We start from the raw sequence: 27,189 nt of genomic DNA on the forward strand, positions 1-27,189 counted from the left end.
GGTTTTTTTTCTTTCTTATATCCAGGCATCATGTAATCCTCATAAAAAATTTTATGAATCTCCCTATGAAAATAATAATTCAATAGGAAAAAGCTCTTCCGGCTTTTGTTTTATCATGAGAATTTTTTAGCAACCATTAATTAAAAGCTAATGCTAGAAGTTGTATTTTCCAGTATCTTTCATTTGTTTTTATTAAATTGAAAATTGTGTAAATAACAGATAAGCACCCACATCTATAATAGGACAAGAGAAATCATACGATGTTGTAAGTCTATCATTAAGTAAAATAATAATAATAATAATAATAATAATAATAATAAGGAAAGCCAGAGAGACACTAATACCTTATTTAAAATATCATTAAGTATAACTAATACATTTTATTTGACATGACGTGAGCTCCAAAGAGACAGGACTTTTCTTTATTCACTTTTTCAGAGCGTTTTGTTCCATTTTCTTAGCGTTGTTTTAATGTCTGATTTCCCTCAGAAGTCGGCCGTCAATCTCCCTGGGATTGGGATTTCCATTTCATTGGTCTTCAATTTTGCAAAGCATCCAGGCTATTCTTTTGAAAGATTATGAATAAGGAAACAAAACAGGCTACCAGTAAAGAAGAAACACATACAAGCTGCCTACATTTCCACAACAGAGCGTTCTGTACCTACCCACTATATTTATTCCTGAATTATAGCAAATGACAATTTCCATCTGGACTTTTTATTTCTTCATAGAGGCATTTCTCATTTCATCCTGTGATAATGTAAAAAACGACGTACACTGTGTAACCATAAATAAAATAGCTTACAGCACCACTCCAAACATTATTCTCAGCCTTCGTGCATACTAAGCTGCTCGCTCCAGTCCAGGCCAGAGAAACCGGGTCAGACAGCTGCACAACAGAACAGAAGGAATAACACGGGCGTGTGTCTCGCATGTTCCCTGTTATGCTGCTGATTATCTTGCGGAGCTCCAGAGTTTCATAAATCTTCTTAATTGGAGACGTCACTTAGCCTTGGGCTACGGCAGACAAATGAAAGACGAGTCTTTGTTGTGGACGTGGACTCTGTGCCTTATCTATTCCGTGGGTGTCCTCTGAGTGCAGCCACTTCGGGAGGGATGCACCTCCAGCCCACATCCAAGCAACATCAAGTGGAAACCACAGTGCGTCCCCCGCGGCACACCGATAAAAGCGCACCTGAGTCACACGCGTATCATTTCCAGCTAGAACAGGCCTGGGGCACTTCTCTTATGCGACCCACGGACTGACAGTCAAGTCATGTCGCCGCACCTTCCCCCACTGCTAGAAGGAAAGCTCATCCCCAGCCCAAAGAATTAAACTGTGCTGATGAATTACCCACAAGGAAGGAACAGAAGAAGGGAGAAATAAAATTAATCTTCTGCCCACCCAACAGAAAAACTTGATGTTAAATACGTGATCGTGATTAGAAAATATTATAACTTAGAGGAGGATAAGCAGAGGTTAATTGAGGCCAAATAATACTGTGACAATCGGTACTAGAGCTTTCTTTTAGAATGAAATAGAAGATCTTAGCTAAACCCGCATAAGGTGTTCTCTAAAATGAAAGATTCCGTCTCCTTCAAGAAGAAAGGGGCTTGTCCCAGTAAACCATGGGCGGAAAATCAATCCTGTCCTGGGGGCGCCCAGGTGGCTCAGTCGGTTGAGCATCTGACTTCGGCTCAGGTCATGATCTCATGGCTCATGTGTTCAAGCCCCACATCGGGCTCTGTGCTGATAGCTCGGAGCCTGGAGCCTGCTTCGGATTCTCTGTCTCCCTCTCTCTCTGCCCCTCCCCTGCTCATGCTCTGTCTCTCTCCCTCTCAAATATGAATAAATGTTAAAAAAAAAAATTTTTAAAAATCAATCCTGTCCTGGATTCCAGGTGCCCTTTCCTTTACCCATCCCTTCTGCTTGTTCTAATTAAGCCCCACACAGAATTCATTATATGAAAAGAAAATGCAGTCTACCACTTCCCAGATTACTCTACATTTAAATGACTTACCTTTGCAATAGCTACCTTGACTGACTAGTAATATTCTTTACACTTTATACCAAGAATGTCATATAAAAAAAAAACCACTATGCACTGCTTTTATTGTAATCCCTCCATCACTTTACCATTGTTTCCTACACCGAAGAGTCCTCCTTGTTACTATTTTCTTGTATTCAAAAACATCGTGTCCAAAACACAGCATGTATACATCCATCCATCAGCAATCTCTGGTGTTTCACCAACAACGTCCACCATTCCATACAACCCACCACATAAAATGGATGTAGAATGATTGTTGGCAGGAGGCAAAACAGAATCTGCATTCCCGGCCAGCCACCACAAGGTCAGGCAGTTAGGTCCTAGGTTCCTGGGAGTCAGCGTGAAGGGGACTTTGGGAATGATGGGCATGTCCCCAGGATAACGGGAAATAAATTATCCAGAGACAGAAGAATGGGCAAAGCTCTTCCCAAACCATCAGGGGAGTACTCTGGAGAAAGAGAAAGGGCATTACTCAAACATATATCATCTATGAATCTACGAAAGCAAGTGTGAAAGTATACACTAGACCTAGATGGGACTAACCAGACATAAGGAAGTTGGCTTAAGAAGAGGAAGAAGGAGTTCAACTGGCTTCTGAAACCTCAGACAGGACTTGGGAGGCTCAGGCAAAGAATATCCAAGATTTAAATGGCGTGCCTATAGTAGCGGGCAGAGTGGAGCTAGGACTCATACAAACGGGCTGGTACATGTTGATCTATTGGTGAAAAACCTTCCAGCACATTCAGTGGGACTTCATAATGAAAGAAGCATAAGCCTTAAAGCATTAAGAACTGGAAAGAGTGACAAGACATGTTGCAGTGTGTGGCTGAAGGGGACAGAGAAGGGAAGTTAGAACCGAGGGCAAACATGAATTCACAAAATCACCGCATACACTGGAGAAACTAAATTGCTACGTATTGTCAGCCTGTTCAGTTTACGTAGTGACCTGGGAAGGGAAATGATAGCAGATGACCATTCCACAACGTTTTTGTTCTATGTGGACAGAAGCTGCACATGCTTAATAAAAGTCAAATGACACAACTATGTTTCTGAAACATTCCTGTACTCAGTTTCCCCAACAGTCTAGCATTGACAAAGTTTATCAATCTTTCTTTAAATGAATTTCCCCGCATGCAAGCATGATGCGTACTGAAATAAGGATGTAAAATCTCTAAAGTAAAACTCATCTGAAAAAAGTAGGAGAGAACATTTCCTAACTTTTTTTCTTTTTTGTAAATAAATTTTTTTAAGTTTATTTACTCATTTTGAGAGAGACAGAAACAGCGTGAATGCGGGAGGGGCACAGAGAGAGGGAGAGAGAGAGAATCTCTCTCCCAGTACTGTCAGCACAGGGCCCAACACGGGGCTCAAACTCACGAAACCTTAAGATCATGACCTGAGCCAAAACCAACAGTTAGACCCTTAACTGACTGAGCCACCCAGGCATCCCCTAACATTTTTTTTTTTCATCTAGTAGGACCCGATTCAAAATTATCATCTACTGTCTTTCTTTTTTAACTGTGTGAGAGCTAAAAGGATACCCAACTCTCTTGTCACAGTGAAATGAAAATTTATTATGTAATTAGTTTAGGAAAACACATATTACATGCATAAATAGACATCATTATAATCATCATATTTCACTGTAATAATATTTGAGACTTTAAGGGATATCATCAAATAAAATTAATTTCATTTACAATAAATGAAGCATAAGATACGGAAAACTTTACTCAGCTGCATTCAAGATCTAGCAATTCACTGTGAGTAAAAAAAAAAATTACTTTCATCAAAGATAATAGTTTTTCTCTAGCTCTTTTGCTGATGCCTACCCAATATATTCTCTCTAAATGGGCATAAAATTTTAAAATGTCCCTCTGATTCGATTTTATAACACAGATCTCCATTCAGTGTTTGAAATATCATGGATCTTGCATAAATATTAAGATGGAAATATGTCCATTTTCAAATGTTTATAAGTCATTGGCTTCATAAATACTTTTGCCGTCTACTAACCATAACATAAGACCTTGGTAACATTCTTTACTAGAAATCTACACGCAAATGCACCAAGAAACTCATCCAAAAACCTCAGCAAAACCAATGATCTGTTCATTAGAAAAATTTATATATATATATATAAATATATATAAAAATATATATATATTTAGTCACAGGTAATCATTCACAACCAAGAGAAGAATTTTTCTATGAATCAGGGAAGGGTTTTGAGTTAGCAGATCCTGAAATTACTCCCAGCTTTGTGATTGTACCTTGGGAAAGTTACATGACTTCTGTTTCTCAATTCTATCTATTAAATGGGACTAAAACCTTGCAGGGTCTCCATCATGACCAACACAAGATTCAAAAACCACCGAGTACAGTGCCTGACACAAAGAAAGACTACTCTAAATAGTACACCACTTCACAGATGGCTGTTCGATAAATATGACACTGCTTCATAGATGAGTCTCAATCTTGTGTAACTCTTTACCACCCAAAGCTCAGTCAACTTGATAAAAACAGAGGACAGCTGATCACCACGAGACAGGATGGATCTTTAAGCAGGTAGACATTGGACCCAAATGAATCTGTGACTTCTATTTTCCAAATGAGAAATCAACCACCACTTGATTTATCCAATAAGTGCTTCCCATAAGTGATTACTTTTAAGAAGCAGCTTTCAGAAAATGCCTTCTTTACACAGGATTTCATTACTGAATAACAAAAACCTTTGACCAGTACAGAGGAAGCTGTACCAACCATAAGAACTGGATTTCTCAGTGTCTAGGGTTCCTCACTTACTAGATGGGAGTGCTACATAATCCAGCGACGATGGTCACTGAACACAGACACCTTGCAGCTTCAGGGATGTCAAACGATGGAAGGAAAGGAATCCACACACTTTGTGACACACACAGAAAACAAATAAGGATCAAAAAAGTAATAATAAACCTAGAAGAGCTTAATTTAATGCAATGCATGTGTTGGAAGATGAAAAAATAGCATCTCGTTAACATTAATTGCATTAAATTCAGCATTTTTATAATACTTTTGTCCTCTTTTTTTCTTCCAGTTGGCAAGGTGTCAAAAGGGAATAAAAAGTCCTTCCAGATGGTTGGTCTAAGCAAATTGGGTGGAATTTCCCTTTAAGTAAAAAGGGAAATACATGCATTAGAAGCCCTGCAGAGCACCTATCGAATCAAAACGACTACTGTCTGCATCGTTCTAATTCACTCACTGGTTTATGGCCTCGTTCTATTTCAGGGAGTTTCTCAAATACACATTACATTCTGCAGTGCTAGAGCTGGGATCAGATCTCCAAGTTAGTTCAGAGATATACACTGTGAAATCTTCCCCCGCTAGGCAACTGTCTTCTTTGGATCACAGCTGAGAAAGTACAGCAGCAAAATAATAGTAATAATAATAATAATGATTTTTTAATTGCATTCTTTCAAGGGCAACTCTAAGGTATGCTTACTCAGCTCAATAAACAATGTGGGTTGGGGCACCTGGGTGGCTCCATCGGTGGAGCGTCCGACTTCGGCTCAGGTCATGATCTCACAGTTCGTGGGTCCGAGCCACTGATGGCACAGAGTCTGCTTGGGATTCTCTCTTCTTCTCTCTCTCTCTGATCCTACCCCACCTGCGTGTTCTCTCTCTCTCTCTCTCTCTCAAAATAAATAAACATTTAAAAAATAAAAATAAAATCCAGGAGCACATAAATGAGGGGTAAAAGCTTGAATTGGAAATACAGGGGGTCAGGGAAGACAGAGATGGCGGCCGTGGCCATCCACTCCAACCCTTTTCTGATTACTGCTAACTACAGGATAAACCTCAAAGCCATTACTCATCAAAGGCAGGCCCCACGCTTCCCGGCACTTAGATCCAGGTGGAGGCGAGCCTCCAGCAGCCTCCACAAAAGAGACAGCAAACGCCACTGTGGCATCCTGCTTGCCAGCCTCCACTCAGGGCTATCTCCCTGGATGGAAGCTACTGGCATGAGGTCAGGAATCCTGTCAAAGGCAACATGGAAATAGCACTGCATCAAGTCCAAGGCCTGGCGTTCACAGATATGTGCTAACACAAGTACACACAGTGTTTTCGAGACTTGTATTTGTCCTGTTTCTAATTTAGTAGAGTGTGTTTCGACCAATAGTTCAAAATCAACGGCGCTGTTATGCCCTCTGCCTGGGAACATTTAGCAACGTCTGGAGACAATTTTGGCTGTCACAACTGGGGGACACTACTGACATCTAGCGAGTAGAGATTGGGGATCCTGATAAACATCCTGTAACACACAGGAAAGCCCCCCCACCCATCCCGCTAAAAAGAAAGAAACTATCCAACCCAAAACGTCAGTAGTGCTGAGAATGAGAAACTCCGCTTTAGACGGATTTTTTTTTTAAGATGCAGTTAAGGGGCGCCTGGGTGGCTCAGTCGGTTAAGCGGCCGACTTCGGCTCAGGTCATGATCTCTCGGTCTGTGAGTTCGAGCCCCGCGTCAAGCTCTGGCTGACCACTCAGAGCCTGGAGCCTGTTTCAGATTCTTTGTCCCCCTCTCGCTGACCCTCCCCTGTTCATGCTCTGCCTCTCCCTGTCTCAAAAATAAATAAAAATGTTAAAAAAAAAAAAAAAGATGCAATTAAATAGCTTATGCATTGTAAAGAGGAAAAGAATTGCTAAGACCATTGCCGGATGTAATCATCAGCCCCCTCTCGAGATTCCAATCAAAGTCCCGCCACTTACTGGAAATTCCCGCTATGCAATAGGAAATGTCCTTTATCATCCACAGGTGACATCTGCTCTCCCGCGTCCACAAATACTGAGAGCGCACTAAACGGTAAGCCGCTAACCACTGAAACTTTTCTTAGCTCCTAAAACAGGAAGCCTGGTATAGTCATTGCACAACTTCCTAATTACTTTGTATACACTGTGCAGATTCACTCTTTCTTCTGCCACGTGAAATACAAGGGAGGCAATTTACATACCGCGTTTCAACTCTCCGCTGTATTATTTTAAGATGCTGCTGCTTTTATTCTTTACCCGTAAGAAGTCACACTAGAATAAATAAAAACAGTTGGACACGATTCACAGACAAGTTTTTCAAAGAGCGCATTCTTAACATCATACGACTTCTAATTAAATATGCTATCCTACTGGATTGTGTATGCAGAACGTATTTCCCACTTCCACTTATGCATATCATCTGCTTTGTTAAAACTTTTTTTTTTTTAATTTCGCACATAAATCTGTATTGATTCAAGTCTTAAGTGGGATCCCATTTTGTACATTGTTCTCCACTGATTCTGGTTATTCTTCAGCACTACCTGTAATTTGCAAAATAGCAATGGACCCTCGCTTCTTGTACCTTTCAAACGTAAGGGGAGTAAGGATGACCAGTGAAGGTTCAGTTCACCTGATTCCGTAACTGCATTCCTCCCTCTTGAGGCATCTTCCTTCACTCTCACACTATTTCTTAATCACCACCGATCCTGGGATCCACACATCCTGTGCCTACTAGCCATTCTGATTGATAATCTCATTTTTAAATTTATTAAATTTCTCCTATCTTGGCTCAGGCTTATGTCATAAGTTATCATTGACTGGGGGGGCTTAAACAACAAACATTTATTCTCACAGTTCTGGAGGCTAGGAAGTCCAAGATCAAGGTGTGAGCACATTTGGTGTCTGGTGAGGGTCTGTTTCTTGGTTCCCAGACTGCTGTCTTCACTCTGGGTTGTCCCACGGCAGACGGGGAAGAGAGGTGGTGAAGGAGAAAGCCATCTGTCTTGTGTTTCTTTTATAAGAACACTAATTCCATTTATGAGGGCTTGGCCATCATCTCCCCAAATCGCCTCCTCCCAACACCATCACATTGGGGGTTAGAAATTCAACATACGAACTTCACAAGGACACAAACGTTCAGTCCATTACACCTCCCATATGCAAGATAGAGAAAATAAGGGCACACTTTCCATCGTCCATGTTCCTTGCCTCTGTAACAATGTTATTTGGTTCCAGTGGGTAATTACCAGAACCCTTCCTATGACTGCAATCAATTTGCTTGCCATTTGCTAATAATTCCTGCCACCCAACAGGGGTGTTCTTTCTCCTTATCACACAACAACTGCCCCTATAGATGACATACACTGAGGCACACTAAGCTGTAATCTCCCTAGGAATGGGAACCCTTATATCTATGTCTTTATACACCAAAGAATACTAAACTAGCAGTAAACACAACTCTCGAAGTCAATGAGAACATGTAATGGGGTAGAAAGTCCCAGAGACTACCATTGGTGCTAAGAGGGACTCAGAGAGGTAACAAGCATCTTAACCATTCAGGATAAAGTAAGGACAAAGAGAATATTTAGCCTGGACGGCTCAGTCAGTTAAGCATCTGACTCTTGATTTCGGCTCAGGTCCCGATCTCAAGACTCATGAGTTCGAGACCCATGTCGGGCTCTGCACTGCCTGCTTGAGATTCCCTCTCTCCCCCTCTCCCTTTGCCCCTCCCCCTCTCGTGCTCTCTCTCTCTCTCTCTCTCTCTCTCTCTCTCTCAAAATAAACAAACTTAAAAAATAAAAAGGAACGTCTAGGGGCGCCTGGGTGGCGCAGTCGGTTAAGCGTCCGACTTCAGCCAGGTCACGATCTCGCGGTCCGTGAGTTCGAGCCCCGCGTCAGGCTCTGGGCTGATGGCTCGGAGCCTGGAGCCTGTTTCCGATTCTGTGTCTCCCTCTCTCTCTGCCCCTCCCCCATTCATGCTCTGTCTCTCTCTGTCCCAAAAATAAATAAAAAACGTTGAAAAAAAAAAAAAGGAACGTCTAGCCAGACTCTGTCTCACCTGGGAAGTAAGGACAGAGGCAGAGAAAGGACGGTGCAAAGTCCTCTGCACAGTTGTGCTAAGAGAGGAAAAAATACACCTCTGAGCTGAGGATCAAAGGGGCCAAGACAATGCCAGTCTTCAGATGATGACCCTCCAGCTGCCCCGATCCCTAAGCAACCTCGCCCGTCACTATGCCGACCCACGGGGTCACAGCAGACCACACGCCAGCCTGCCGGTGCCCTGACAGCAAGGATCCCTGTTCCCGGGGCCCACACGCACGCGACACGCATGGGAGATTTACATGTCCGTAAGCGACACCCAAATGACTTCTGTTTGTTCACCTCGGGAGCCTTCCATGTCCTCAAGAATCCGCGTACGACAAGATATGGAAAAGCTCAACGAGACCTATACAGAACTGGCCAAATCAAATCAAGCTTTCAGAAGACAAAATCAGGAACAACTTTTGTGAGTCTGTAGTGTCACAGGGCGAAAAGCCAAGACTAGAATAGGTGCTTTCTGATGTGCCTCCCCAAAGCCCTATTCATACACCCGCAGCCAAACCACTGGCCCAGGATGTGCTCCGTGGGGGCCCCGGACACCACCCTGATTCCAGATGAGTTCTAATAAAGGAGGGCGTTCGTTCCGGGCAACACGATCCCCTTTCTCCTTGGTGCTATGTGCTGGTGCACACGCACGTGTTCCCTCGGGAACCACAGGCAAAGCACAGGAGCCCTTCGGATGGCGGAACTCATGGAAACTCATGGAAATGCTCACCTTTGCCACTGGTTCATGGGTATGACCCCATGCAAGTTATTCCTGCTCCGTTCAGCACCCCACCAATTTTCCTCCTTAGAGGTAACAGCGGTGGCCTTCGCCAGCACAGGGGTGCTGGGAGGCCGTATTATACTCAGTCCCTCTGTTTATACAACACCTCTTAAATCAAAACGTAGGCATTTACCAGTATAATTTACCTTAATTATAGTATTTGCCATCACCCATAATGCACAAGACAACTATGGAATTTGCACACATGGAAAAGGAAACTGGAACGGAGGCAGCATTTTTTTTTTCACTTGTCCAGGGTTACTCCCATGCTGGAGAGAAGGGGAAATATTAAATATATCAACTACCGAAGGGCAGACTTAAGGATTTCTAATCCACTGCTAGTGAATGTTTATCTCCTAAGCAGAGGAAATTTAAAAGGAGAATGAATGTTATCAGAAGACAGTCAGAAAGGATTCCTCACATCAGGAAGCAATGGTCGGGGGAGGAGAGGGGTCTATATCCCTTGCATGAGTTACTTTAAGCCCTTGAAAGAAGTTCAAAGGCTCTCTGAGACTCTTACTTGTAACCAGACCTCTGCTAAGTCCAGAACAGTCAGGTTGGAATTCATGCCCCCAAATACCCACACCTTCATACTTTTGCAAGCTCAGTGCCAATCAGGACCATTTTTTTTTAACTTATTTGTTTATTTTGAGAAAGACAGAGAGAGCGTGAGCAGGAGCAGAGAGAGAAGGAGAGAATCCCAAACAGGCTCTGCAGTGTCAGCACCGAGCCTGACTTGGGGCTTGAACTCACAAATTGCCAGATCATGCCCCGAGCCAAAACCGAGAGTCGAAACCAAGAATCGGTTGCTCAACCAACTTAGCCACCCAGGCGCCCCTCACAGGACCATTTTCTAGAAGCTGCTTCTCTTCTGCCTACATAACCATTATTAACAATCTAATAGACACGCTTCTAGATCTTTCTCCATTGTTCATCTCATCACGAACACATGTATATAGACTTGGAAGAGGGTCTTCCTGCTTTATAAAATAGGGCCTACTTTTCTCACTGAATATTATAAAAATCTCTTCAACTTAACCAGATTTAAATGAATCTTTACATGGATGCACCATATCTGAGGCATTCTTATAATCTAATTGATACACAGCCTTTAATTCTTGATATGTACTCAACATGCAAGTTGTTTTTTGAGTGTGTTTTGCGTTTTGGTTTTGATTTTGGGGGTTTTTTTGTTGGTTTTTTTTTGTTTTTTTGTTTTTTTACAGGGGTCACTGAAAGCAATGCTACTATATAAACCCCCAATACACAGACCCTTCTCTATGTGTGCTGGCGTTTTTACTTTTGTAATCTGTATTCCCAGAAGTGGTACTACTGGGTCAAAGGGTTTGTATATTTATCGTAGGAACTGTCAGACTGCTTTCCCCAAAAATGTAAGCAATTCACATTTCTGTCAGGAATGGGTGTGAGTCCCCTTTATCAGCATCTCTACGAGTAGTGTTTTTATTTTTCCTTTCTCTCTCTCTCTCTCTTTTTTTTTTTTTTTTTTTTTTTTTTTTGCCTGTCAGAAAAATGGCATTTCACTATCCTAACAGTCACGGATGGATCATCATTTCATGTACTTACTGGACATCAGAATTCACTCATATTTGGGCGCCTGTGTGGCTCAGTCAGTTAGGCATCTGACTTCAGCTCAAGTCATGATCACCTGGTCTGTGAGTTCAAGGCTCGGGCGGGGCTCTGTGCAGACAGCTCTGAGTCTGGAGCCTACTTCAGATTCTGCTTCTCCCTCTCTCTCTGCCCCTCCCCTACTCATGCTCTCCCTCTCAAATAAATAAACTTAAAAATTTTTTTTTTTAAATTGACTCATATTCGATTCCCTATTCATATCTTTGCCCATTCATTTGAAGGTTGTTCGAACCTGTATAGATTAGAGATCTATCACATGTGTTGCAAAATACCGTCTCTAGGTAATATTTGACTTGTTAGGTTGTTTCTATTATCTTTTGGCATAGATTTTTCTTAATGACAACCAAATCACATTCTAGCTTTTCTGTTGCCAAAGAAGAGGAAGAAATAAGCAGAAAATTCCCAGTCTGCGGCTGCTAAAATTAATACTAGAGATCCAGTGAAATGTAAACTTGAAAAGAATCCAGTATAAATACAATGACATGTCCAGAAATGCCTTCCTTCTTCACCATCAGCACAAAGGCTGTCCCTACCCTTCCCTGGCCGACAGGAACTCCATGGCACAGAAAGTCACTAACGTGGCTGGTCTGATGCCACGCGGTGGATGCCACGAATGGGCCACTCTGTAATTCCAAAATCTGGGCAAGGCATTGCCCAGAGAGCTTTCAGCTTCCAGTCCTACTCTGCGCTGACCGAAGGAGGGCTCCTCGAACAGAACACACAGGGATCCCACAGGATACGTTTCGCCCAGAACCCGTCTCCAGCGTGGGGAGAATCCGGCACCCTGAGAGGGGAGCAGTGGGCTTGTGCCTATGAGACGGGGTGAATCTGGAGGGAGGACGGACTCTCTGTTCCTTTAAAAATGGTACATGGAATCTTTTTCTCCACCTTAGGGATAAAGCAAAAAGAAAGCTAACAATGGGGTGTGCCCACCAAAGAACGCGGTTCTTTCATTTTCGTTAAGAGTTTTTGTTACCCGGTTCTGCCATCTCCCAGCATTTTGCGAGTGATCATGTCATGAGCTTTTCTGCTAGGTGGTAACGATCATTCCACCTGGCCCTCCCCGGCATCTTTCAGGGTCACTGGCTTTTTGTATCCTGTTGAATTTTTATCAGACTAGGATGGCTATCGACAATAACAGGAGATGTTTTATGGTGTTTCTAATCCCAAAAATGGCGGAATAAAATTAGTCTTAAAACCGACAAGGGAACCCCCTTTCACCTCCCTGACCCCATCCCAAAGCCTGGGTCAGCTATAAACCTTGTTATAACCTCAGGTGAGGTGTTCTCGGGCCTCACAGACAGCTGTGAGCAGTCATCAAAAGCCCTGATCAGTTGCGGTAAGTTCCACCTTGATCTTCTGCTGCCCTCCGTGAGCTCTGCCTCCCCCGTTTGAGAAGAGGCATCAGCACGACGCATACACCTGAGATCTGGACACCACGGTGCAGCAGAGAAGGGAAACCACACATAAGAATTCAGGCTGACCGTGACGTAAGGTGCTGCGGGTTTGCTTCCGACCCCCAACCGACCTGTTCCAAATGGCACTCCTGAGAGGCGACTCTCCATCTCCAAATATAGCACTCATTTTAAAACTCGGATCTAGTATAGACCACAGTGCCTACAGCTGAAATGGCAATGCTGTACTGTAGACTTCGATTGGCTATGAGGGTAGATCCTAGGTTAAATATTCGGAAAAAAATTCAACAATAATAATAAAGGGGCCAGGGGGGTATTCGGGGAGGTCATGGGTATGTTGACGTCCCTAACGCTCGCAATGGCTTCACAAAGTCATCAACGTAGGTACATATACATTAGATACAGTCTTTTTATTGGCTTTTTGTCAGTCCAACGCACCTCAACAAAGTGAGATCTTGGGACACCCGGGTGGCTCAGTCGGTTGAGTGTCCGACTTCAGCTCCGGTCATGATCTCACGGTTCACGAGTTCAAGCCCCTCATCGGGCTCGCTGCTGTCAGCGCAGAGCCCGCTTCGGATCCTCTGTCCCCCTCTCTCTCTGCCCCTGTCCCACTTGTGCTCTCTCTCTCTCAAAAATAAACACTGAAAAACAAATGAACTTAAAAATGAGATCTCTTAGGTTATGTATGTGCTACTTTCTATACGTTGGCATTTGACCCGCGAAATGATCCACTGGCAAAAATAACTTACTCTTCAGTTGAGCTTATCTATTTTAACCATGGCTGGGTCACCATGCCTTACAAGTTCGGTGTGTCCTTTCCACAGAGCTCTCAGTGCAGATGCTGGATGCTGACACCCATTCCTTCTCAGCGTCCAGCCCTGTATCCTGGTTTACGGGAGAAGACAGCTGCCTGAGGGAATCTTAATGGCCAGTGTCAATCTTATTTTCACTAACCACGAGAAGGGGGAGCTTTCAACTGTGCATTAATAAGCCAGATGCATTTCTCTCTGATAGAAAATCAAAGTTCTAAGCCACTGATAAAACTCTGATGACACCCTGGGCTTCACTGCCTTGATCCTCTAACAAAAGGTGTGAACGATGCGAGCGGGGTTCACTAAACTCCTCAACTGAAATCCAACACTGAGTGGCTCTCTGGCCTGCATCACTATTCCCTGTGTTGTTATTAAGACCACGTCTGGTCTCCTACCCAGCACATTGTGAATGTTCACAGAGATTGATTCAGTCAACAGGTGTGCTGCCCGGAGCCAGAACTGAGGCCAAGAACACGAAATATGGCAGCGAAAATACTCGAAGGGCCTCTTAAATACTGACCTTTCACTAACCCAAGGTCCCCAGGAAAAAAAGATATAATAATTAAAAGAGCAGGAGGAGAAAACAGTAGGGCAGATTTTTATGTCAGAAGGTAGCATTTTGGTAACAAGGAAAACTGGCTAGATCGTGAAAACCCGCGTCTTGCCTGGCCCCGAGCCTCCCAAGACTCAACTGGGGAAGAGACCGCATTTACGAAAAACAGCCTGTACTGCTAATTGGAAGAAAAAAAGCAAACTAAAAGCTGACAAGAACTCCCATGGCAGACTTCACTGTAAGAACCCGACCTTATATTCTCTAGAACCAAAATGGCATTTGATGTTACAACCGTGGAGAATTCTGCTGCTAAGATGTGAAAAGAAATCTCTCTCAAGGGGAGAACTACCTTTGGGACTTTTTGTCACTTTTAAGATCACCCCCGAATTATCAAAGCACTACACTATCCAGTGAAATACTACGAAGGGCTCTCCAAAGATGCTAGGACCCTCCCCACGGTCCTGTCTGCGGCGCCCTCCGGGGTCCTAGGGGACAGCCCTGGACTTTAATACTGTGGGTATGCCAATGATTCCCAACTATTATCTCTTGTTCCAATCATTCCCAGATAGTCCGGACTCACATAGCTATCTGCCCATTCTCTCCAACTGGATGACCAATGACACCTGTCAACCTAAAATTAACATGGCCCTAGGAGAATTCTTGTTTTTCCCTCTAAAACCTGTGCCTGCCCCCACCCCAGGACTTCTGTCTCAGTAAATGGCCCACCATCCACTGAATTTCTCATGTCCAAAATCCACATTCATTCTTAATTTTTCTTCCTCTCTCCCCCAATGCCCAAGCCATCAGAGTACCATTGACTCTGCTTCTAAAAACATGCCAAACCCATCTAGCGTTCTCCATGTCCACCAATAACCCCCTGATCTGTGCCACCATCACGCCTTACTCAGTCACGTACAGTGACCTTCTAGCTGGTCTTCCAATGGTAACTGTAACAATTTTGGATGACAATTTAAAAACGCAAACAAGGGGTGCCTGGGTGCCTCAGTCAGTTCAGCGTCCGTCTCTTGATCTCAGCATGGGTCATGATCTCACGGTTCACGAGTTCAAGCACCTCGTTGGGCTCTGCACTGCAGTGTGGAGCCTGCTTGGGAGTCTCTCTCTCTCCCCCTCTCTCTCCGCCCCTCCCCTGCTCTCTCTTTCTCAAAAATAAATAAATACACTTGACAACAAATGTTTAAAAAAATGCAAACAAAATCATGACCCTCCAAGGTTTCTACCAAGGCCTCTCAATGCCCATAATGAACATCCATTTTGTGTCCTGCCCTATAAAAGCCCTACACGCTCTAACTTTTGCCCACTGCTGCGATCAACCACAACACTCTCGCCTTCTCACTACACACAGGCCAATCCAAAGCTGTCCCCTACTCACTATCACATGAACCCATCCGAGTTCTCTGCACAGCACTTACCACTGCATGCCAGCCTTCTTACTTATTGTGATATAATTTTTGGTTATCGTCGAACTGTCCCACCTAAAATGTATATGCTCCATGACAACTGGCTGGGAGCCTGTCTTCTTTACTGGTGTATTTCCAATGCCTGAAACAGTCTTATCCGCTGTATGTGCTCAGTAAATGTCTGTTTGGTGATGAAGAGGTGGGACGGATATAGGTTATTTCACCTTGCCGCTTTCCTTGCCATTTTCAAGAAAAGGGGCTGGTGTTTTACGTCAATAATAGAAACATAATTTCCAATCAGACATTAATTGGGATGCCCGTGAGTCCTTGATGACCCCCACATTCAGGAAAAGATGCTTCAGGGACATTTGTTTATACAGATGTTTATCCATGAGGGATCTGTGTTTGAGATTAACCACCAATCATGTGTTTTCCGCAAGAAAATTACACAGTGAGAGTGGGTTCCAACCCTCAAAATATCCACTAGCTCAGTGAAATAAAACCAAGACACTATTTGCAGAAACCTATGGTAGCTTTAGTTTGCACTATTGAAAACAGGCGGGTTCTACCGCTTTACAATTCTTTTCCACAATATTCTGCAACGGGAGCTACCTCGGTGACCTTCACAAAATAAAGGGGGTGAAACTCACACTGAATGAAGAAGTGATATGTTATCCACTGGCTCTGCCATCCGGGTAACCTTGGCATGACCTAGGCAAGTTTCTTAACCTCTCTATGCCTCAGTTTTCTCATCTCTAAACCGGGGATAACATTAGAACCGGTTTTTGTATGGCTGTTAAGAAGATGAAATGATGTAAGTAGGGCAGTTATGCCAGTGTCTGGGATACAGGGAACACTCTAGTGATTGGAGCCGTATTATGAATTACTACCAGTGGTTCATATAATGTTTCATATTATGAAATGTTGGAGAAGCTTAGTTCAACTTGTATTGTCTTTGCTGCATTATGAAGGACTGTTGAATGGCTGCACTTGTGAACTCGTCCAAGCCTTCCTTCAGACCCAAACATGGCTGAGTACCAATGGCAGGGAGAGGTGTTCTAGGAATACTTACATTGTGCACTTTCTACATGCAGGGAACTGGCCTGGGCTCAGGCAAAGGAGAAGAAGCTACTCTAAACCAATCAAGTCTCCACAAACCATGCACTTGTGGGTAATGTTACTTGCATGTGTATCTATCCGACCAGGTACGATTTAAGAAAACAAAAATCACTTTGCAAATGCTCTGCCATGAGACAGTCTGTGAATAAGAAAACAAGAGGCGCTTGGGTGGCTCAGCCAGCTAAGCGTTCGACGCTTGGTTTCAGCTCAGGTCATGATATCATGGTTCATGGGTTCAAGTCCCACATCAGGCTCCATGCTGAGAGCAGGAGCCTGCTTGGGATTCTCTCTCTCCCTCTCTCTCTCTGTCCTTCCCTGTCTCATTCTCATTCTCTCTCTCTCTCTTTCAAAATAAATACAGAGTCAAAGCTAGAATATATATAAGACACTGATGCGCGGTTCACTGAAGATACTTTAGAATGAGCACTAATCAAGGAAGTATGTGGTCATTCACAAGCTTCACTCGTTCCTTCTTGTTTGGCGCCTACTGTATGCCTGGCCTGTGGATACATCCTATCTGATGCTCCCGGCTGTAAACACAATGGCAGCATGTTCAGGGATGGCTGATAAAAAAAAAGGTCGGTGACTGTCCACACTGTCCGGTGAAAAATGTGTGTGTGTGTGTGTCTGTGTGTGTGTGTGTGTACACGTGTGCGCCCACATCCACATGTGCTTGTAGAACCGAATTAGTGAAAGATCATTTATTCAAAAGAAGCTGAGTAGCCATGGTTTTCCTCTATTTGGTGGATACTTCAGTAGCTCTCAATTACTTTACCAAAAATTCATAACTAAGCCATAAGGTTAGGCTACAGCACTCTGTTTTAGACATTTATTTCATGGATTGCAACCGTGACTTAGTGGCCTTTGTAAATCGTAATAATAGTGTGATCTCTGTCTACATCTATATCTATAAACCTATATACCTATACATCTACATGTATATATCCGTGTCTATATCTGTATCTATGCCCGTCTATATCTATACCTCTATGTCCATACACTTACCTCTGTCTACGTACATCTTTCTAGATCTATGGCTTTATCTACATCTATCTATAAATACAATTATATATACACACATACATACATTCAGCTAACACAGATTTGTGCTCCCAGCATGGCAGGGGCTCCATAAAAGACACATCAATGTTGTTTTTTGAACATGCACATTTCGATAACTAATTTACAGGAAACACGACTTCAGGGTTCTAAGCTTGGCTCAGCTCCATGACCTTCCAGTCATGCCATGCTGTGCTATTTTTACATTTAAGAATATGTACTCCTTGAAGATGATACTGATGAAATTCTCTGTGATACTGACAGGAGGCCCAAATGCTGAGTTTAAGAAATGTAAATGCCAGGAAGGAACTGACATCCGATCCTACCACGCGGGGGTGGGGAGCCACTGGTCTCGGTGCTATTTAACTACAGTCACCTTCTTTTTACGACATCTTCACACGTTATAGACAGCCATTAGGGAGAAGGAGACTTTGGAGAAGGATACAGTATGAATAATGTTCACCTATATTGGAAGATGGCAAAGACTACTCCGAAGGCAGTAGACCAGACTATTCAGGCTGGACAATTTTGGGACAGGCTAGAATGGCTTCAGCAAATCTAATTATTTAATTATTGTAAATTCATGAAACAAAACATCTTCAATGTAGCACATTTTTATTGCACTCTTAAGGACCATTAGAGTTAAGTTATGTTTTACAAAAAAATTCAGTCTAAAATCACTTCATTAAATACCACATATGTAACGAGCGGTTATTGCGTGCCACAGTGTTAACTACCGGGAAGATAAACACAATCAAGCCAATAAACACAATCAGCTTCACAGTCTGGAGAGAAGACTATACATATACAAAAATAACACAGTGAATCCGACTTTAAACTGCCATTGTGGGGACATGCCCAAAAGTGCACGGACACAGAGGAAGTGCAACCTAATTCATTTGATCGTGGAGAGGCAACAGAGGTTCTAGAGAGGTAACAGGTGAACTGAGAAATAGTGAACTCGCAAATATTGATCCAACTGATGATACTGGGAAAATTATACCAAACATAGCAAACTCTATTTGGAAGTAGAGGGGAAATAATCCCATCCCTTCGTTGTGCAGACAAGCTCATAGACTTCCACGTCTGTGCCCAAATTAAAAAGAGAGTTTTTCTCACCCAGTTTGGAAAATCCCAAGAGATCTATCCATCTATCCACCCATCACCCATCCTCACCTCTACAAATCCATCCATTCAACAAATAATTATTGACAGGTTTTTACTTCCGGGGCTTTTCTCCATGCCTGGAGATGGACCAGTGATCAAAATAAGCAAAAATCAGGGGTGCCTGGGTGGCTCAGTCGGTTAAGCATCCAACTTCGGCTCAGGTCACGATCTCGCGGTCCGTGAGTCCGAGCCCTGCATCGGGCTCTGTGCTGACAGCTCAGAGCCTGAAGCCTGCTTCAGAATCTGACCCCCTCTCTCTCTGTCCCCTCCCCAGCTCATGCTCTGTCTCTCAAAAAATAAACGTTAAAATTTTTTTTTAAATAAGCAAATATCTCTGCCCTCATGGAGCTTACACTGGGGGGAGGGCAGGGGAGGGCAGAAATTATGCAAACGGGAAGGATGGTGAGAAAGAGGTGAGGCCAAAGCACTGAGCCCAGGACTCCTGTGGTTGGAGGGCAAGGGGATGAGAGTGGAGGAAAGAGGAAATGGCCAGACATGTTTAGGGATCTCACCAGAGAAACATGGTACCCGGAAACCAGATGAGCAAAATGCTTCAAGGAGGTGGGAGGGAATGCAGCTGACTGGCTGACTGCCAAGTGTGATGCTGTGCAAGTCTTGACTCTTAGGGTCAGCAACATGGCTGTAACTGGTGACCTGAAGAGGCAGTAGTGATGGAAGACTGAGCAGTCAACGTGGGTTCAAGAGGAACTGCAAACACAGGAATTAAGGACAAGAAATACAGGCAAGTGCTTTTAAGGGTTTTTCTGTTAAAACAAAGAAAGGAAAAGGAAAAGGAGAGAGAAAAAAGACAAGAGGAAAGAAAAGAAAAGAAAAGAAAAGAAAAGAGAAAAGAGAAAAGAAAAGAAAAGAAAGGAAAAAAAAAGAAAGGAAAAAAAAGAAAAGAAAAAAGAAAAGAAAAGAAAAGAAAAGAAAGAAAAAAAAGAAGAGAAAAGAAAAGAAAAGAAAAGAAAAAAGAAAAAAGAAAAGAGACGTGGGTTGTAGCTGAGGAGAAATTAAGGTCACGGGTCATTTTTTTTTAAGGTTGTAGATGTGCCCATTCTTACTGGAAAGATCCAGCAGAAAGGGGAAAATAAACACTTATGATGCCGGAAAGAAAGGGAAGAATAATTTAAGTGTTATCCTGGAGTGGGAGAGAAGGAATGGGGTACTGGCGCCCCAGCTGGGGGCATGGCCTCAACTAGAATTAAGTCAGGGTGGCCACCAGGTGAGACAGGTGGTTGGCCAGCTTGAGAAGGTACCTTTCTTTCAGGCAGGAGGTGGCTTTCTATGGAGGAAGGAGGAGCATTTCTCAAAAGGAGCCTCTGAGCTATGAGCAAAGCAGTCATGTCCCACAAAAAAAAAAAATAATTTTTCTAAGCTTGATAAAAACTTAGCTGTACCCACCTAATTTGTGAATGCTGGAAATATAAAATTGGATGACTATTCTTAGATCCTGTCATATAAAAATACAGTGGTATTTACTTCCCAGAATCTCCTGACCATCTTTCCAACCTTTGCTTTTGCTGCTTCGGTTTAACCAATAATGGGTACTGTCCAAACTTTAAGCAAAAGCAAATGAAGCAAAATGACTCTGATCCCTTTGTGGCCTGGAAGGCTAAAAAAGACACAAACACACATGAAAACCACATGAAAAGCTCCGGTGGATAAAACATGAACTGATTAGGTTTGCAGCCCCGAAGCTATAGAAGCCTCTCCAGTACGCTGATCTGGAGGCTGCAACGCAGGAAAACCCCAAGTCCCATGAAATTTAAAAATCCAAACACAGGGTCATATTTAGACCCTTAGGAAAGTTCCGCCAAAAAAGATCTTACGCACAGTTTAATCAAGGGGGCAGTATCCTTACATGCACATGTAAATCTTCAAATCCAAGCAATTAACCCCACACACATCTGCCCCTCTACTGGGTGTGTGAGAATGAACAGCACACGCAGGCCATCCCCATCCTGCCTCAAACACGAAGCAAAGGGAAAAAAATGGATCCTGAACTTGACCACACATCTGTGATTCACAAATATTTATAGTGGTCATAAAACCAGAACAAAACATACTTGGCAGGAACTCACCTACACAAACCAGGAAAAAGGCCAAAATCCCATACGAGAGAGAAAGCAAGGTTTCCCCTGCACCATAATGGGCATTCTGACGCATTCTAATGTGGAGAGTGGAGGCAGACAATTGACCCATCAGTGAACTTGGGACACTGCATGTGACCAAGCAAATCAGACCTGCACAAGCCTCTCCACATCACCTCCTGGAGATTTCTCCATCAGGCTGACAAGGCAACAGGACAGAAATAATAAGGAATGGAGTCCACAGCTTTAATATTTCTGATATTATTAAGAATGACAGGCTTAATCTCTCTCCTAAAATACAACCACTCAGCAGGTCTAAGCAAGTGATGCACCTGTGTAGGTGCATAGAAATGCACCACAAATAACACAAAATAAAATCCCAGTCAGCATGATGGCCCCAACTGAAACACTGAGAGCAGCTCAGTGAGCACGTTTGTTTTCCTATTCAGTCTTTTTCTCTCCTAGAACTCAGTCCAGTGTCTCACTGCCTGTTCCCACTCTCAAAGGCTGTCCTTTCACTTTCCTTATTTTACAGCCAAGAAATCTAGAACACCAGGAAAAGGAAAGCTAGAGACCTGAGTTGTCTCTGGATCCGTCTTTGGATCTGTCCAAAGCCAGGTTAGTCTCCATCACAAAAAGAGAAACCTAGCTAATCCTCTATCTTCTGGAACATACAAACCATGAAACCACTGTTGCAGGCACATGGAATTCACAATTAAGTTAATATTTTAGGTGAGTGCTCTAAACTCAACAAGTGAGGACACCATCCAATACGTACGTGATTCGACCAGCGCTGTCTGTCTTGCACTCAAAACACACAACATTTAATGCAAACCCCAGAAGTTAGGCACAAACAAGAAACAAGAGGAAAAGCACTGTGATGATGTCTTAATCATATCCAGCCTAATGCGTTAAGTTCTATTACATAAAAAGTACTGATACGGAGTTATTAAAAATATAGGTAAAGGCTGTATAACATCTCAAAATGCAAAACTAAACCTTTCCCTAACCAAAAGAGGATTAATAAAAGAAAGTATTTCAGACGTCTGACTGTAAACCTGATTTCTATTTGCAGGATGAAGCAATGTACAGCTGAGACCCCCTCATTCATACAAAGATTTTAATTGAACATTTTCATTAGAGTAAAATTGGAGGTTGATTTTTGTCAGTGAAGAAAAAGAAAGGCAGGCTATAACTATGAGATAAATTACAAAGTGCAGGATCTATTTTTAAATAACTGACTGTTCTATGAATTCCAGGGATGAATATTTGTAGTAACAGCATGAGAAAGGAAAGGAAAAACCTTACTAAATCCCTAAGCACTGGATGGTGTCATTATGAAAAAATATATATATTTGACAATACTGAAATAAACTTCTTTAAATTTAAAACGATAAAGTCAACAAGCTAATGAAGTGGAAAAAAACTAATGACAAAGAGTTAATATTCTTAAAAACAAATTCTGTTAAAATCTATAAGAAAAGGGCTGAATTTCAATAGCTAAACAAGCATAAAGACAAACAGTTCTCTCACATATGTATGTTCCCTCTCTCCTTCTTTCTCAAAGTAATGGCTAATTATCACACAATTAAAAAATAATCAGCCAAATAACATAATCAGTAAATAATGAATCATAGAAAAAGAAAGGAATACTATCGAATCGACACAAAAAAATTGATGATGACGCTCAGTGATAGAGAGGTTTTAGCAAAACAAACTCTCTCACATATTACTGGGGAAGTATTAATATCTACAACACTTTGCAAAGCCAATTGGCGATCTTATTAAAACTGCTTGGTTTTGAAACAGCCAACAGCAGCTATTCTGACCTAATGAATGATTGAACCTGGAGTTAAAAGAAAGCTTGACAAGAGTGGCTACTATTATTCATGAAGCATATACTTTATGTGCCCAACGTCTCGTCTTCACAACGTAGCTCATAGTGTGAGCTACACGCAGCTGGAAAGCAGGGTTAGAATCCGGGTGTATGAGTGTGTACTACCCCCCCCTTGGCATGATTGTCTCGGCACTGTCCGTGGGTTTATTAACCTAAAGTAATATATATGTCCAGCAAGAAAAGAAGCAGTAAATTGCATTACAGTGTCTTTACATGATAGAATATTATAATGCATTAAAATGAGATTTATTAACAATTTTTGGTAATAATGATACATCATCATATGCATATGATAGGAAAAGTGTATAACAAGTGAAAAAGCAATCATGAAAAATTTTATGTTTACTGTTATTTCAACTCTGTACATTCTTTATCAAAAACATACTGGGGCGCCTGGATGGCTCAGTTGGTTAAGCATCTGACTTCAGCTCAGTTCATGATCTCGCAGTAGAGTCCCATGTCGGGCTCTGGGCTGACAGCTCAGATCCTGGAGCCTGCTTCAGATTCTGTATCTCCCTCTCTCTCTGCCCCTCCCCCTGTCGTGCTCACTCTGTCTCTCTCTCTCTCAAAAATAAATATAAAAACTTTTATAGTATATATATAAAGACTGCATGAAACGACAACGGTGTTTGTCTTTGTCAAAGTCATTATGGGTGAAAATTTCCCTTTCTTTTACATAATTTCTTTTTTTTAATGTGTATTTATTTTTGAGAGAGAGACAGAGCGCAAGTGGAAAAGGAACAGAGAGAGAGGGAGACACATAAACCGAAGCAGGCTCCAGGCTCCGAGCTGTCAGCACAGAGCCCAAAGCGAGGCTCAAACCCACAAAGTGTGAGATCATGACCTGAGCCAAAGTCGGACACTGAAGAGCCGCCCAGACGCCCCCCTTTTTACATAATTTTTATGATGAGCATTCACTTCTTCCTTTCTTTTTCATTCTTTATTTTTTTAGATTGTGAAAGTATAATACTCCTGAATAATTTTGAGAGTGAATGTGTGACTCAAAAAAAGGCAAGCATCCTCAAACCTAGAGATAATCCATTTAGAGTTTGATACATATTGATACATGTTCTAGTAGACTCTATAACACACATGTATTTATGTGCACAGATTGTGTGTGTGTGTGTGTGTGTAAGAGGAATGGAATTTTATTAAATATATTATTTTGCAACCTGATTTTTTCCAGTTAATAAGGCACCATTATATAGCTTTCTGTTATTATAATCTAAATGTACCTTTTTATATTATTGCTATTAAACTATTTGGTTCTCCCTTGCCCATGTTTTTTGATGATAACCAGTCCAATCGTCAGATAGGCCTTCAGGTGTCAGAAGTATCCTTCTGTAAGAAAAAGTTAGGTACACAAAACACAGAACCATCTCGTGTGATGCGTGTGGCAAAGGAGATCGCCATGTTACCCCGCGATTTAACTATGTCAACTTTGTTCAAACTTGACTCTTACTAACATCTGGTTTTGCTCATAATAAAAGAGAAAGATTTGGTACCGGAGCACTTTTGAGCAACACAATTATCAGACAGCCGAAAATCATTGCATGTTTGCCCTAATAAGTATAAGCAAGAGTATGTTTAAGGGTACAAAATAAAAATGTCACATTGAGAAACAGTACAGACACCAAGAGAGGAAATGCTATCTGAACCTATTTCGTAAAAGAGCTATACGTTCTAGACTAACAAAATACACTGAAGGAACAACGTTTGTCAAGCCTCCTTTGAGCAAAGCTGTCGTCTAGGGGCTGGAATCACATTAATACACTTGGGTGGAGCACTGGACACTAAATGCACTTACTCTAAGGGGTAGGTTTTGCAGTTACAGTAGACGTCATTAAAAGTCACTTACTAAATCTGAGCATCCAAGCTAAATTCTGTTAAAGAACTCATACCTACTGGCCACTGAAACACACTCGTTCTCCCCAGTGGTGTGAGGTCTTTGAGCATTGTAAGTGTGCAGATCAGGGCTCAGGAAGCTACAGCCTGAGGGCCAAATCCAGCTCAGTGGTCTTTGTAAATAAGGTTTTACTAGAACATAGCCACACAGCCACATTTGCTCATTTACGTCTCGTCCGCAAATCCTAAAATATTCACTACGCCACCCTTTTAAGAAAAAGTTTTCCCTCTCCTGATTTAGATTGCTGTTTGAAAAACAAACTTCTTAATACTTATTGTGAGCTTTTCTTTTTTTTTTTTTTTATGATTGTGGCCTTCTCCTTAAGGACAGGAGTATTTCTAGTAAGGGAAAAAATTAAAAAGCGTGTCTGCCTTATTCTCAGAAGGCATTGCTAGTTCTGTGAGGCAGTACTCTGTTAGGGTTAAGAACATGGGTTCAGCGGCGCCTGGGTGGCTCATTTGGTTAAGCCTCTAACTTCAGCTCAGGTCATGATCTCATGGTTTGTGGGTTCAAGTCATGTTGGGTTCTGCACTGACAGCACAGGGCCTGCTTGGGATTCTCTCTCTCCCTCTCTCTCTCTCTCTCTCTCTGCCCCGCCTTCTCTCTCTCTCTCTCTGTCTCTCTCTCTCTCTCTCAAAAATAAATAAATAAACATTTTTTAAAAAGAAAAAAAAAAAAAGAACATGGGCTCCAATTCCATCTCTACCTCTGACTACCTGTGAAATCTTGAGCAGATTACTTAACCTCTCCATGTCTCGGTTCCTTTCTGAAAGCCTGCTCGTTCACTGCCATTTTTAACAGCAGAGGCAAGTGTTGCCACGTCATAAGCTATCACACTCTCCATCTATACAACCATCGGTTTCCTCGTTTCCCATTGAGGTGTCTGACTTACCAAGGAGGGAAGGGGGGGAGCGTTTCCTCGATCATGTATCACACTAGGGATCCACAGCACCTGCACTCACACACCAGCACTGCAAAAAAGAAGAGAAAAAAAAATAGATCCTATAAGTCCATGTTACAGGAGGCTGTGGTCACTGTTTACCAATTCTAGAAAGTTCCATCAACGCCTTGCACAACCAGCGCAAGCTGCTTTAGCAGTGAAGACTGAAAGCAAAGCGACCCAGGACAGCTTGGAAATCACAACACCATGATCCTAGTCTAATATCCCACGCACCAATGGGTCTCTCTCTTCAGAAAATTAGAAATAAAAATTCAAATGCGGTCAACATATGCAAACAAGTCCCATGAAACGACCAAAAGGACCATCATTTCAAACCCGTGTGAATTACGTTAAGCATTGTGAACATCAGATTCAGATTGGTTGTGTGAATTTACCCACTTTACGGTGGCTCTTTCATCCCATTTTGGAGACTATATTGTACTTAAGTAATGCATTTGAAAAATAAGAGATAAAGGCAGAAGGTATAGAATAAACTATACCAAAAATCTGAGCTTCTATTTTTATTTACATGTTAATATATATGACGCACAATGTGAGACTTTATAAGGAAAAGAACTGTAAACCATAAAATCCAGTAATCTCATTCGACCAAGTAATCTCTACCCAAGCTCCTCGGTTTCATATTAAAATCCTAAAAACTTGAACTACGATGTGACAGACTAATGCAAGACACTAGCCTCCCTAGAACAATGTATGCCAGAAGTCGAAGAAATAGGTTACTTTCAATTTCTGATTCATAAAGAAATATGTCCGTTTGTACCAAAGGATGCCTGTTACTTCAAATACTGCCCCTCATGGCCCCACGCTTACTCTGTTGTCCTAGTTCATGTGGTTTCTTTCTACTCTCCCAGCTCGTCAGCTCCTGGCTGCCATAAGCCTGGAACACACTGATGTTGCCTATCCCAATACATACCCTTGGGTAGCAGCTGAGAATAATTATGAGAAAAGGCAAGAACTTCCTGGAACATTCTGGAACATTCTGGCTATTCCTCTATGCAACGATTCCCACACTGTCTACTTCAGTAATTACCTAAAGACCATCTGCCTGCAGAAAATCAAATGAATTACAGCATCTGGAAGTTTGTAAAATTTTATATCTGGTGAAATCAGCCTTTTGGAAGTCCTGAGGTTCAGAGGCCAGAGGGTAGCCGGTGGCTAAGTGACACTGTCTCTCCATGAGGCTCCTTGCCTCCATGAGGTGCTTTCGGTTCGCTCACAGGAAGCAAAGGGGGCACATCCTAGGCGACACATTCAGAATTGCCCAGAAATGCGCGCACAGCACAGGTGCGCTCCCACACTGCAGCACAGCCAAGCCCAGTGTGGTCCCGGCTGAGTGCTTGAAAGCCCATGACATCATCCTTTGGAAAAGAGGAGGTACAGATGCGAATCCTTGAGGCCAAAAGAGTAAGGGAGCTCTCCCCAAGGTGAGAAGGCATGC

General features: G+C 42.4%; 1 protein-coding gene across 9 annotated transcripts in view; it reads right to left on the bottom strand.

Moving 5' to 3' along the window:
* SEMA5A (semaphorin 5A) overlaps positions 1-27,189 on the bottom strand; it is a 477,392-nt gene that overhangs the window by 344,073 nt on the left and 106,130 nt on the right. For 5 of the 9 annotated variants that reach the window (XM_078444308.2, XM_078444311.2, XM_078444313.2 and 2 more), the window contains exon 2: positions 25,683-25,761. The exons of 1 other annotated variant lie outside the window; for it this stretch is intronic. The gene's annotated coding sequence lies outside the window, so the exon portion shown is untranslated. Of the gene's footprint in view, positions 1-6,799; positions 6,910-7,041; positions 7,112-25,682; positions 25,762-27,189 lie in introns of those variants that run through there. 3 more of the 9 variants (XM_078444310.2, XM_078444318.2, XM_078444328.2) reach the window with 2 other exon arrangements.

The sequence above is a fragment of the Panthera onca genome, chromosome A1 (genome assembly GCF_046562875.1).
Source record: "Panthera onca isolate mPanOnc1 chromosome A1, mPanOnc1 haplotype 2, whole genome shotgun sequence".
NCBI lineage: Eukaryota > Metazoa > Chordata > Mammalia > Carnivora > Felidae > Panthera > Panthera onca.